Below are 14785 nucleotides of genomic sequence, written 5' to 3'. Positions count from 1 at the left end.
GTCCTTTCCCCATTGCTTGTTTTTGTTGACTGTTGAAGATCATATGGTTGTAGGTATGCAGCTTTTTTTTCTGGGTTCTCTATTCTGTTCCACTAGTCTAGGTGTTTGTTTTTATACTAGCACCATACTGGTTTTGCTACTGTAGCCTTTTAGCATAGTTTGAAATGGAGTAATGTGATGCCTCTGACCTTGTTCTTTTGCTTAGGATTGTTTTGGCTATTCAGACTCCTTTTTTTTTTTGTGCCATATGAATTTTAGACATGCCTAACGTCTGAAAGAAAGATCTCTCGAAACAACTGGGTACCATCAGCCTGGCATGTCAAGAACACCTGAAAGTCCAGTAAACTTTAGTAGCTGAGTGTGCAGTAACTTGACATTTCTATCTACAACTGATGTGTGTGGACTTGTGGTCAGAATATAAGTACCTATTTGTGTAGGAAAAGTCAAGTTATATGCTCTCTTCTTCCTGAATACTATAAAAAGATGAAAGATTTTGTTGACATCTGTAAAAATGGATTAAATTGAAAACAAAACCAGTGCAAACTACCATTACTTCTGCAAATACTTTGTATCAAGATACTCTTGCTAACTTGCCTATAATGTGTGTACCTTATAGATTATTTATTTGATAAAATATCAACCCAAAATAAATTATTTTCAATGATTTTCAATCATTTTCAACACCCATTCACTACAACTCAAATGTATCCCTTATTATTCAATACTCTCAGGTCAACAAATGATGATAAAAATGATATTTAATAATTTTAGTATTTTTATACTTTTATAGTTGACAATGGTCAACTATGAATAACAATGGGATCATTATCTTCCCTTTTAGATTTTCTATTTTTTCTTTAATTTATGCAGTCAATCATAGCATAAATAATTAAATGTAGGTTGATTATTGGGAAAGGGAAAAGTTTGTATTTTCTGCTCTAGATCTACTTGGGATTTTAGAAAGATTATGATGATAATATTTTTAATGCAGGTGGGATAGGTAGAGTGAACATTGTAAATCTATGGAGCAATTAAAAAAAGAATAAAGTATTTGTAGTAGGCTGACTGGTGGCCTCTAAAAAACATACGACCTAATCTTCAGAACCTGTAATTATTATCTTATATGTCCCCTCTCACCATCAAAGAGAAAAAGTGATTAAAGGACCTTGAGAAGTTTAGCCCTAAATGTAATCAGAGGGCGTTTTCATACAAAAGAAAAGGAAGCAATGTAACCACAGAGGCAGAGACTGGCATCATGCAGCCACAAGCCAAGGAATGCCAGAAACTACGAGAAGCTGGAGAGGCAGAAAATGGATGCTTCCTCAGAACTTTCATATGAAGTGGGACCCTGCCAACACCTTGATTTTTGAAATTTGGCCTCCAGAGCTGTGAGAAAACAAATTTCTATTGTTTGAAGTCACCAAGTTTATGATAATTTATATGAGCAACCACAGGAAACTAATAACAGACGTTTTCAGTTAAAAGATGAAATGACACTGCTTTGGGGGAACTCTAGAAGAAATAAAATATATTCCCTATTTAATAAGTGGTGTTGGGAAAACTGACTAGCCATATGCAGAAAGCTGAAAGTGGATCCCTTTCTTACACCCATACAAAAATTAACTCCAGATGGATTAAAGATTTAAACATAAGACGTAACACCATAAAAACTTTAGAAGAAAACCTAGGCAATACCATTCAGGACACAGCCATGGACAAGGATTTCATGACTAAAACACTGAAAGCAATGGCAACAAAAGCCAAAATAAACAAATGGGATCTAATTAAACTTAAGAGCTTTTGCACAGCAAAAGAAACTATCATTAGAGGGAACCAGCAACCAACAGAATGGGAAAACATTTTTGCAAACTACCCATATGAAAAACGGCAAATATCCAGAATCTACAAAGAACTTAAACAAATTTACAATAAAAAAAAAACATTAAAAAGTGGGCTAAAGATATGAACAGACACTTTTCAAAAGAAGACATTTATGCAGCCAACAAACATATGAAAAAATGTTAATCATCATTGGTCATTAGAGAAATGCAAATCAAAACCACATTGAGATACCATCTCACACCAGTTAGAATAGTGATCATTAAAAAATCAGGAGACAACAGATGCTGGAGAGGATGTGAAGAAATAGGAATGGAACACTGTTGGTGGGAGTGTAAATTAGTTCAACCATTGTGGAAGACAGTGTGGCAATTCCTCAAGTATTTAGAACTAGAAATACCATTTGACCCAGCATTCCCATTACTGGGTATATACCCAAAGGAATATACATCATTCTATTATAAAGACACATGCACATGTATGTTTTATTTTGGCACTGTTCACAATAGCAAAGACTTGGAACCAAGCCAAATGTCCATCAAAGACAGACTGGATAAAGAAAATATGGCACACATACACCACTATGCAGCCATAAAAAAAGGATGAGTTCATGTCCTTTGCAGGGACATGGATAAAGCTGGAAACCATCGTTCACAGCAAACTAACACAAGAACAGAAAATCAAACACCGCATGTTCTCACTTATAAGTGGGTGTTGAACAATGAGAACACATGGGCGCAGGAAGGGGAACATTACCTGTTGGGGGCTGGGGGCTGACTGGGAGGTGGGAGGCTAGGTGAGCAACAGCAGAGGGTAGGGGAGGGATAGCATTAGGAGAATACATAACATAGACAACAGCATGATGGATGCAGCAAACCACCATGGCACGTGTATACCTATGTAACAAACCTGCATGCTCTGCACATGTAGCCCAGAACTTCAAGTATAATAAAAAAAGAAATAAAATATAGTGTTATATTATAAACATAAATTCTACAGTAAACTAATTGAAGTACCTTTAGGATGACCAATCATCCAAAGATTACAATTGGCAAAATACGATATTAAAAATATAGTTGCTGATTTTACAATCATTGAAAAGTTTACCTTTCCTGTCAGTTTGCTTAAAGGGAATGAGTTAGATTAACTTCACTTACTTAAATAGCATTGGTTTTTGAAGCATGAGGGTCTGACTTTTTGTATTTGGGTTATATGCTTCTTTGGATGAATGAGATCAAGATAAAATTACCAATCTACTCTGTCCTGAATCAATAAATTATTCAAATGTAAGGATTTTATTTGAGGGGAAATATAATAAAAAGAGGGACGCTCTCTCACTGCTATCTCTTTTTAATAAACTATATTTGTCAAAGATTAACATGCTTGATTAAAATACAGCATTTCTTTTAATGAATAAATATTTTCCTTGATTGCTTTTGGAATGAGGCTATATAAAAATTTATGGTTTTTTGGTTTTGTAACACAAAAGACTGCACAGGAAAAACTGAGTTGTCCTAGTTGTCCTGATCATTCTGGATGCTCAGCTGCCCCAGCTTCTCTTGCCTCTGATGTTGCCATAAATCTTACTTCTCAGAATGGTTTCTTATCAACAGTTTCCTTCTGAGGAGGAATAATAGCCAGCATCTTCCTTTATGAAACACTTGTCATGAACATTAAATTCACAGAGTTTAATACATCCTAAGTAATCTTCATTTGCCCTGAAGATTGAAGCTGAATTACACTTGATGGTTCAGAAAATGATTATGTATAAAACAGAACATCAGACCTTTTCTTCATCAAAGTTCTAATTATCTACTCCTTAAGGGGAAAAAATCGACATGATGTCAAAAACAGCAATGAACTCATTTCCTATGAAGAGCAAAACCAGGCCTGATACTTGAAGGACAATGGAAGGTCTGGCTCAGAAAATACAGGTTTTTAGAAACGGTCATTCTAAGGAATAACAGTGTCTGGGGTACCTTCCCACCTCCCTCCTTCCTTCCCATTTCCTGGCTTGCCTCTCTCTTCATTGCCCAAGTATCCGATCTTTTCCTCTACTAGCTAACTAATGCTCCTACTAAGCGTTTTACCCAAGACATACTCTCGGTAAAAAGTCTTGTTCTCTAAAATGTATTTTTCTTCCCCCTCTAAGTTTCATGTTAGATGTTCAACAAATGCTTTCAATATTTTAATACACTATTCTTCCTTCTCAAAGATGAAATGTTTACTTTCTCCGTTAAGATCTAACTTTCTAAAAGGAGTAATTTACCTCAACTAGAAAACACTGCAATGGAGCAAATTACCCCTGCTAAGCAGCCAGGCAATCTACCAGCAGACGTAATTTACTCCTAACAAATCAGGCATTTAAAATGCCTATTTTCAACATAGTTTGGCCTCAAGTTTGGACATAGCCCTCAACTTTTCAAAGAAAATAACAGAATCAATGCTTTAGTGCCCTTTAAGCCCTAGGTGACAGACAATCAAAAATACATCTACTTAAGTAAATACAGATAAATCAGAAGCAGCTACTACCTTTAATTTTTAATCATCACTGATGACAGAAGCTACCCCTCTGGTTTTCTAAGCAATGAGACTCTATCACCCCACACTTCTGTTTTAAAAAGTCTTACCTACAAAATAAGTGCAATTCGCATCTATCCGGTCTAAGAGTTGCATAATATTTCACATCCTTTGTGATAGAAGAAAATTTAAAAGGCATAAAAATGACAGTATTTACAAGGCTGTCTTTTAGAGAGCACTGGGACTGACAGGAGACAGAAAACGAGTGGGGCACGGAGGGGGCAGTAATTACTCTCTGACCAGTATGGGAAAATAGTAATGACCAAAAAACAGTAAGAGAAAAACAGGGCCAGTTGTGGTGCCTCATGCCTGCAATCCCAAAGTGTTTTGTTTGTTTTGTTTTTTTACCATTAGAATCACTTGCAGTTACAGAGGTAAGCAAAGGAAGGCTGAGAAGAAAGAGGTCAGGAGTTCGAGACCAGCCTGGTCAACATGGAGAAACCCTGTCTCTACTAAAAATACAAAATTAGTCAGGCATAGTGGAGCATGCCCGTAATTCCAGCTACTCAGGAGGCTGAGGCAGGAGAATCGCTTGAACCCAGGAGGTGGAGGTTGCAGTGAGCCGAAATCATGCCATTGCACTCCAGCCTGGGCAACAAAAGCAAAACTCCATTTCAAAAAAAAAAGAGAGAGAGAGAGAGAGAGAAACAATAATGACCAAAATAAAAAAAGAAGCAACATCCTTAAAGTGAAGTAAGATTCTTCCTCCATGGAATCAATGGTAGAGTCATGGCATGGAGCTGCAGATTGAGAGCTGGCTAAGCAGACCTACTCCCTGCAAGTACAGGAAAAAAAAGGTAATTGCCCCTGTGACATAGTAAGGAATATATATTTGGTCTCTACCCAGTAACCATGTGCACAGCCTCTAAAACATTTGGAAGTCTCCAAAATGATGTTTCTTTTTGTATACTAATTGGATAACTGGTAGCTGGAGGCTCCTGGGTAGTCTCAAGATGGGGGCTGAATGCCACAGGGACCAACCATGTGATTAGAGGGTTGGGATTTCAGCCTTAATACCCAAAGTCCTGGGAGAGGGGCATGACTGGAGGTTAACTAAATCACTAATGGCCAATGACTTCATCAACCATGACTATTTAATGAAACCTTCATAAAAAAAACAAAAAACTAGGGTTTGGAGAACTTCCCTCACACATGGAAAGATGGCATTCTTAGGGAGGTATAGATGCTTGCCCTGGACCTTGCTCTATGAATTGCTTTCATTTAGCTGTTCTTAGGTTGTATCCTTTATACTAAACAGGTAAACATAAGTGCTTCCCTGTGTGCTGTGCACCATTCTAGCAAATGATCAAACCTAAGGAGGGGGTCATGGGAACCTCTGATTGATAGTTGTAGGTGAAAAACAGAAGTGACAATCTGGACTTGTGATAAGTGTCTGAAGTAAGGGCAATCTTGTGAGACTGAGCCCTTAACCTGTGGGATTTGATGCTGTCTCCAGGTAGATAGTATCAGAATTGAGTTGAATTGTAAGACACTCAGCTGGATTGGCTCTGTGGCTAAAACAGCCTCAAATTTTAGTGGCCAGAAGTGAAGTATGAGTGTTGGGTATGTGTGTATGAAAGACAAGGCAAGGCTTGTTTTGCCTAATCGACCCCTGATTCCAGCCCAAGTTCAGGAATAAGAAAGAGAATGCCGGTCTCCTAGCCATGCCAGGGTCCTCTGACTGCTACTCGGATGCAGGAAATGCTGAATGTGAAAGAGGTCCTGGAGAACATTCCCTAATGTGATTCTGGAAAAGGCCCAAGTCGTTCTAGGTCTACGGTAATCCAAAGAAACCTAGGGCAGTACAGGCCAGCAGGGAAACTGAGGCATAAACCAAGAAATAGTGCATGTGAAGTTGTGAAAAAAGATAGCATGCTTCTGGAAATGCCAGGACCAGAAAACACAGATTGTTTACTGTTTAATATATGCCCATATAACTGATAATTCCTGAATTACTAGATTCAAAATAAGGTCACTGGGCTAGATAGTGTCAGTTTCTCCACCCCCCCCCAGATGCACTCTCCACCCTGCAGTAGTACTGGAAAAAGAAGGCCATCACTTTGGATAATAAAATTAATTTGCAAAATATATAGGGGGAAAAATGAGAGATTTTCATGGTTAATTTGAAGGAGAAAGTAAAGAAGGATCCTAGAGGACTGCCAGATTCCTAGCTTCAATAACTGAGTAGATGGTATACTTCCATCAAATGAGAAGGAGAATATATTAATAGAATAATCAGTTTAGCAGAAAACATGGGGAATTTCATTTTAGACAAATAACATTTGTGAAGCTTTGGACTATTCTAGTGGCAATGCCAAGAAGGCAGCTGCAGAGATGAGAAGAATATTCACACGAGAGGACTGAACTAAGGACCCCATCTAGGGATTATGGTCACAGAACAGACACAGGGAGAGTATAGAGGGAGATGCCCCACTGCACGGTAGAGAAGGACAGGAGTGGAAGAAAGAAGCTAGGGATACTAACGAACACTTAAGACGCATCCAGAAGAAGAATGGCCTGTGGAGATGTAATCGTTGATATAAGGAGATGTAAGAGAGGGCACCGTTTCAGAAATAAGTGAGAACGGAGCTTCAAAAATGAAGAAGTTACAATAGTGTCAAATGTAATAGAAAGCTCCAGAAAGCAAGTAATGGGAAAAGAAAAGTCCACTACATTTGAACACTGGGTTGTTGTCGACCCAGCAAAAACAATTTCAGTACACTGATGGGTGCCAGAAACCTTACTGGGATGCACTAAGAAGGGAATAAGAAATACGAGAAAAACCATTTATTCTAAAATAAAATTAAAAAAAAAAAAACACTAAGCCCAAATAAAATTATCTGCATTACTACACTCCACAATTATCATTCAGAATTCATTCATCAATTCAAGAACACATTTATTAAATATGTACTATGTATCAGGAGCAATAGGAAGCTATTGATATAAAGCAAGGATATAAAGATAAAAGATGAACCCTGCTTTTGAGGTGCCTGCAGTTAAGGAGGAATATACATCCATTACCACTGTACTCTATTCCTAATCAGACTGCCCTCGGTTCTATAATTCACTGTGGTAATTCCAGCAACAGAGGACAGAGTCAGCAACAAAATGCCTAGGGAGCATAGCAGTACGAACACTTGTACAGAAATTTCACAGCTAAGACCCAAGGAAGGAGTGGGGATCTGATAGGCTGGGCAGGAAGCAGGGTGGGTATTCCAGGCAAGAAGAATCTGGAAAAGGCCCAATATTGGTCCCAAAATCTGAGAGAAGCTTAGCATATTCTTAGGGATTTTATACCAATCTAAACATTTGGAAATAAGTTTTGGGCATTTGTTGGGTTTTATTGTTTTTGAGGGTTTTTTTTGTTTTGTTTTGTTTTTGGTATGTCCTGAATGTATGTGTTGGGTTTGGAAAGCCAGAACTTTGCAGTTTGCAGTTATTTAGAAGGCGGCATCACTACTGGCAAAGAGAAAATAGGCACTAGGAAGAGTAGAAGGGTTCCTGAGATCATACTTATCAACTGAGATCACAACTGAGCACAACATTTCTTTGAAGTCTTACACTGGTTTCAGGCAAATACTTTATTCACTCTATATTTTTTTATATTAAGCAATGTTTAAAATTAATATAAAATATTGGTTCTTTTCTAAATTTTTTAGAAAAAAAGATACTACAAGAAGATGTGCCATGTTTGCCCCCCCAAAACACCCCTACCTAGCAACCGGTTGCAATATATGTGACTTGGAATAGTCTCAAACATTAATATGAAACATGACTTTTGGCTGTGAGAATCAAGAGGGAACTTTAAAAAGGGAGGCAGTGTGATTTGACTCGTTTTAAAAAAAAAAAAAGTTCTTAGGAAAAATAAAGTTGGAACCATGATAGAAGAAAAAAATGCTACTATATTCAGAGTTCTAGATTTATATGCTTTGCCTAATAGCAATACTACATTAGTTCCAGTTTGAGTTTTTGGTATCCTTTCCTTTCTACTAATATTTTTGACCTCTTATATCACACTGGCCCTGTTATAATGAGTCTTTTACTATAAATTACCTTGAATAGGAGAGAGATCCAAGATGGCTGATTGCTAGCAGCTCAGGATTGTAGCTCCCAGTAAAAGTGCAGACAACGAGAGGATGCCGCACTTTCATGCGAATTTTGTTGCTCACGGACGAGGAGATTCCCAGCGGAGGTGCCCCACGGGTCACCAGCCCAACTCTTGTGGCCGGCGTGGCAGTTTTGCAGGCGCCCCGGCACAGCGGTTCTTGGTGCAGAGTAAACGGGACTGGGTTCCCTTTTGGTCTACGTTTGGAGCTCCGGGAAGGCAGAGTCGCCTATTCAGCTGATTGAAAAAGAGACTCAAGAAGGAGGCCAGACCGGAGATTGCCAGGCAGAAAAGCACCACGAGTCTTAAGGCAGCCGGCGCCGTGGATTGCTCCGATTCCCGTGCTGGGAATCAACAAGTCGGACGTCCACTCAGAGACCTAATTTGAAAGTCGGTAATTACAAAGACGACAGGTGAATAAATTTACAATAATGGGAAGAAACCAATATAAAAAGGCTGAGAATACCCAAAATCAGAATGCCTCTCCCTCTACAGGGGATCACAGTTCCTCATCAACAACGGAACAAGGCCTGATGGAGAACGAGTGCGTTCCATTAACAGATTTAGGCTTCAGAAGGTGGATAATAAGGAACTTCTGTGAGTTAAAAGAACATGTTCTAGCCCAATGTAAAGAAACCAAGAACCTTGAAAAACGGTTTGACGAAATCCTAATGAGAATAGACAACCTAGAGAGGAATATAAGTGAATTAATGGAACTGAAGAATACAATATGAGAAGTCCACGAGGTATGCACAGGGTTTAACAGTCGAATTGATCAAGCAGAAGAAAGGATATCAGAGGTCGAAGACCAACTTAATGAAACGAAAAGACAAGATTAGAGAAGAAAAAGTAAAAAGGAATGAGCAAAGTCTCCAAGAAATATGGGACTACGTGAAAAGACTTAATTTACATTTGATAGTGTACCTGAATGTCATGAAGAGAATGAATCCAAGCTGGAAAATATTCTTCAGGATATTATTCAGGAAAACTTTCCTAACCTACTAAGGCAGGAAAATACTCAACTTCAGGTAATACAGAGACCACCACAAAGATATTCCTCAAGTAGAGCAACCCCAAGACACATAATCGTTAAGATTCACCAGCGTTGAAATAAAGGAGAAAATTCTAAGGGCAGCTAGAGAGAAAGCTCAGGTTACCCATAAAGGGAAGCCTATCAGACTCACAGCAGATCTCTCAGCTGAAACCCTACAAACTAGAAGAGACTGGGGGTCAATATTCAATATCCTCAAAGAAAAGAAGTTTCAACCCAGAACCTCAAAGCCAGCCAAATTAAGCCTCATAAATGAAGCAAAAATAAAATTTTTCACGAACAAGCAAGCACTCAGAGATTTCAGCACCACCAGGCCTGCTTTACAAGAGCTTCTGAAAGCAGCACTATACACAGAAAGAAACAACCAGTATCAGTCATCCCAAAAACTTACCAAAAGGTAAAGAGTATCTCCATCATGAAGAATCTGTATCAACTAATGGGCAAAATAGCCAGCCAGCATTAAACAACAATATTAAACTCACAAATATTAATATTAATCCCAAATTTAAATGGATTAAATGCCCCAATCAAAGACACAGACAGGCAAATTGAATAAAAAGTCAAAACCCATTGGTTCGCTGTATCCAGATCCATCTCATAAGCAAGGACACACAAAGACTCAAAACAAAGGGTTGGTGGAAGACTTACCAATCAAATGGATGGCAAAAAAAAAAAAAGAAAAAGAAAACGGGAGTTGTAACTTTCCTCTCTGACAAAATAGACTTTAATAGTAACAAAGACCGAAAGAAACAAAGAATGACATTACATAATGGTAAAAGAATCAATGCAACAACAGGAGTCAATGATCATAAATATATATGCACCCAATACAGGAACACTCAGATACATAAGACAAGTTTTTAATGACTTATAAAGAGACTTGGACTCCCTCACAATAACAGCAGGAGACTTTGACACCACATTGTTAATATTCAACAGATCGACGAGATAGAAAATTAACAGGGACATTTATGATTTGAACTCAGACCTGGAACAAGCAAAGTCAGTGAATATTTACAGAATTCTTCACCCCAGGTCCACAGAACATACATTTTTCTCAGTATCATAGTACACCTATTTTGAAAGTGACCATATAATTGGAAGTAAATCACTCTTCAGCATATTCATAGCATTTCACAGACTTAAATGAAATATTGGTTGGCTATTTGTTATTTTCTTCCCTTATTCCTTCCTGTCTCTGCTGTTAAGCACAATTACAGGCATAAAAGAGGTTTTTAATACCTATTTTTAGATTGCATTCCAGCCTAGGCAATAGAGCAAGACTCCTGTTCTCTCTCCCCTTTTCTCTTTCTCTTTCTTTCAAAAAAAAAAAAATTACCTTGAATATGTTTTGAAGTAAGCTACACATACAAAACTAGTAAAAAATAAATAAGCAGTTAACAATACTATAACAATGTAGAATTAGTAGTAACAGTTATACAACTTAGTGAACATATTAAAAAGCACTAACTTGTACACTTTAAAAGGTGAAGTTTATGGTATGTCAATTATAAAATTATATGTCAATTAAAAACTTTTTCAAGAGTATCGCAAACCACTATGTACATTGTCAATATATACTTTATAACTAACCAATTAATTTAACTAGTGACAGATCTTCAATATTTATGCTAATCCTCAGTTATGCAGCTAGTCTAGATAAAAGGAGACTGTTGTACTTTTAAAGGCTCATTTCAAGGTAATAACCATTTTTTGAAAAAATCTTTCAAGGTGAACAACCAAATAATACAAATTTTTTTTTTTTTTTTTTTTTTTTTGAGACGGAGTTTCGCTCTTGTTACCCAGGCTGGAGTGCAATGGCGCGATCTCGGCTCACCACAACCTCCGCCTCCTGGGTTCAGGCAATTCTCCTGTCTCAGCCTCCTGAGTAGCTGGGATTACAGGCACGAGCCACCACGCCCAGTTAGTATTTTTTTGTATTTTTAGTAGAGACGGGGTTTCACCATGTTGACCAGGATGGTCTAGATCTCTCGACCTCGTGATCCACCCGCCTCAGCCTCCCAAAGTGCTGGGATTACAGGCTTGAGCCACCGTGCCCGGCAAATACAAAATTTTTAAGGAACACAATGAAATATAAAACATGAATGTAAAACTTAAGAGATAATGTGTAATTTAAAACAAATATAAAGTATCTGCAGAGATTTCCCAAGACAGAAAAGCCAAACTTTTATGAAATATGTTTGTCTTAAAGCAAAATAACTATAAAGAGGAAACAAAACCACATGGAAAATTTATATTCTATTAATGAGGTGTGACTTCGCCACATGTCAACCAACTGTTCACAAACCTAATAAAAGCCATTAATGAAAAAAATTCCAGAAAAAAAGACTTGAAATATAAAAAGTCAAGTCTTTTTTTATTGAGGTACACTATTTTAGCTTTAAGACTTCAGAACTTTCAAAATAATAATATGTGTTTTTGCCTTCAGTGAGAACCCTCCTTTCCATTTTCTGTATTGAAAGGTAATCTTATTAAATATTATTCTATTTGCAAATCTTTTTTTTTTTTTTTGAGATAGTATCTTGTTCTGTCACCCAGGCTGGAGTGCAATTTTGGCTCACTACAACCTCCACCTCCTGGGTTCAAGCAATTCTCCTGCCTCAGCTTCCTGAGTAGCTGGGATTACAGGTGCCTGCCACCATGCCTGGCTAATTTTTGTATTTTTAGTAGAGTTGGGGTTTCGCCATGTTGTTCAGGCTGGTCTCGAACTCCTGACCTCGTGATCCACCAACCTCAGCCTCCCAAAGTGCTGGGATTATAAGTGTGAGTCACCACACAGGCCCTATTTGCATATTTTTAAGTGGTATTATGAAGCACCTTTAATAAAAATGATCTTCTTTTTGCAATTGGAAAAATGGAGGTGGTACACCTACTTCTTAGTTTTTCAATACTTCTTTCTATTTATTTTTCTTCTGTAAGTCTAAATAAAGTAGAAGATCCCTTCTCAAATGTAGTTTCTTTCACTGAAGAAAAAAACCCGCTTGAAGTGTGACTATATATAGGGCAATTAAATTTTAACCTAAAAATGTAGCTTAAGTTTGACAAATGATACTGGCATAATTGACATACCTTTTACAAAAAAAACTCAAATCGATCAAAGATTTAAATGTAAAACATAAATCTATATAATTTTTAGAAGAAAGCATAAGAAATTTTTACATCTTACACAAAAATCAATTCAAAATGTATCATAGAGCCTAAATGCATCAGTAAAAACAATGAAGTCAATTTGTGACCTTGGCTAAGGCAATGGATTCTTAGATACAACAGCATACAAGAGACCATAAATAAATAAATAAATAAATAAATAAATAAATAAATAAATAAATAATGGAGCTTCAATAGAATCTACAACTTCTGTGCTACAAATGATACCATCAAGAAGATGAAAACAAGACTCAAAGAATGAAAAAAAAATTTGCAAATTGTATCTAATAAATGACTTATATCCAGAATATATTTTAAAACTCTTAAAATTCAATAATAAAAAGATTAAAACTAAAAAAATGGACAAAGAGTCTGAGTAGGCATTTCTACCAACCATGCACCAATATATATACCATATTCTTTTTATGTACATATTGGATATACAAGAAACATATATCCATACAAACATTGTACATAAATGTTCATAGTAGCATTATTCATAAGAGCCAAAAAGTGGGAACAATCCAAATGTCTATCAACTAATGAACAGACAAAATTTTATACATTCCTATTAATACAATGGAATATTATTCTGCAATAAAAAGGAATGAAATACTGATACATGTTACAACATGGATGAACTTTGAAAACACTGTGTAAGTGGAAGAAGTCAGTGACAGAAAACCACAGATACCATTTATATAAAATGTCCAGAATAGGCAAATCTACAGAGACAGAAAGTAGATTAGTGTTTGCCCAGGTTGAAGGACAGGAAGATGGGGAGAAATGGAGCATGACTGCTAATAGGTACAAAGCTTCTGCTTAGGGTGATGAAAATGTTCTAAAACTTATTAGAATGATGGTTACATAACTCTGTGTATCTAACTAAAAAATACTGAATTGTACACGTTATATGGGTGAATCATATGATATGTGAATTATATTTCAATAAGCCTCTTTAAAAAAACATAGAAAAATTTTCATAATCTAGGGCTAGACAAAGAGTTCTCAGATATGACATTGAAAGCATAATCCAGAAAAAAAGGAAAAACTGATAAACTGGAAATCATTACAATTAAAAACTTTTGCTCTGCAGAAGACATGTGAAGAGGATGGAAGCATAATCCAGAGACTGCAAGAAAAGACTTGCAAACCAGATATCTGGCAAAATACAATTATTTAAAACATATGCATATATAGCATTATGCTAAATTATCTATTTTTACCTTCATAATAGCTCTAGAAGTTAGATATTATTCTCTATTTTAGAGATCAAGAAGCCGAGGTTCAGAAAGAATAAGAACCTAGACCCTGAGGAGCCATAACCCTCAACTGCCTTTTTGCCCATGGAATCTCTCCATTTCCTCTCCTCTGTAGCTCAGCAGGTCTCAGAAAGTCTGAAGGCTAAAGGATACACTTGAAAGTCTGTTTGTGTATCTACCCATATTCTACCACTGTAAGTCTTAGAACAGAGTCCACTTATACAAAGAGAAAAGAACTTGCTTTAAGTTCTATCCATGGAACTCAAAATAAGGATGTGTATGTAGTCACAGTAATACATTCAGGTCACCTACATAGTGAGTGGCAGAAGGAGAATTTTAAAACAGGTTTTTCTGGCTCAAAAGTAGGGGTGCCCAATCTTTCGGTTCCCTAGGCCACATGGAAGAAGAATTATTGTCTTTAGCCACACATAACCTACATTAACACTAACAATAGCTGATGAGTTTTTCTTTAAAATCACCAAAAAAAAAAAAAAAATCTCATAATGTTTTAAGAAAGTTTACGAATTTTTGTTGGGCCGCATTTCAAGCCAATCCTGGGCTGCATGCAGCCTGTGGACCTTGGCTTGAACAGGCTTGTTCTAAAGCTTACACTATACTGTTTCCCTATAACTATAATTCCTGTTGCTAATAGGGACACTATTGTTTAGAATTTAATTTTAGATATTTAAAAGTCTAAATCGTATCGGTAGCTCTCCCTTCAAGAAATAAATTCAATTCCATTTTAATGATTTGTGAGATATAGGATAAAAGGAGGGC

General features: G+C 36.8%; 1 protein-coding gene across 2 annotated transcripts in view; it reads right to left on the bottom strand.

The window, feature by feature from the left end:
* Positions 1-14785, bottom strand: part of PPM1L (protein phosphatase, Mg2+/Mn2+ dependent 1L) — a 312963-nt gene that overhangs the window by 198214 nt on the left and 99964 nt on the right. The window lies entirely within an intron of this gene.

This window comes from Saimiri boliviensis, chromosome 9 (assembly GCF_048565385.1).
Source record: "Saimiri boliviensis isolate mSaiBol1 chromosome 9, mSaiBol1.pri, whole genome shotgun sequence".
NCBI lineage: Eukaryota > Metazoa > Chordata > Mammalia > Primates > Cebidae > Saimiri > Saimiri boliviensis.
The sequence above is the reverse complement of the archived record's forward strand: the minus strand, read 5'-3'. Positions and strand labels throughout refer to the sequence as shown.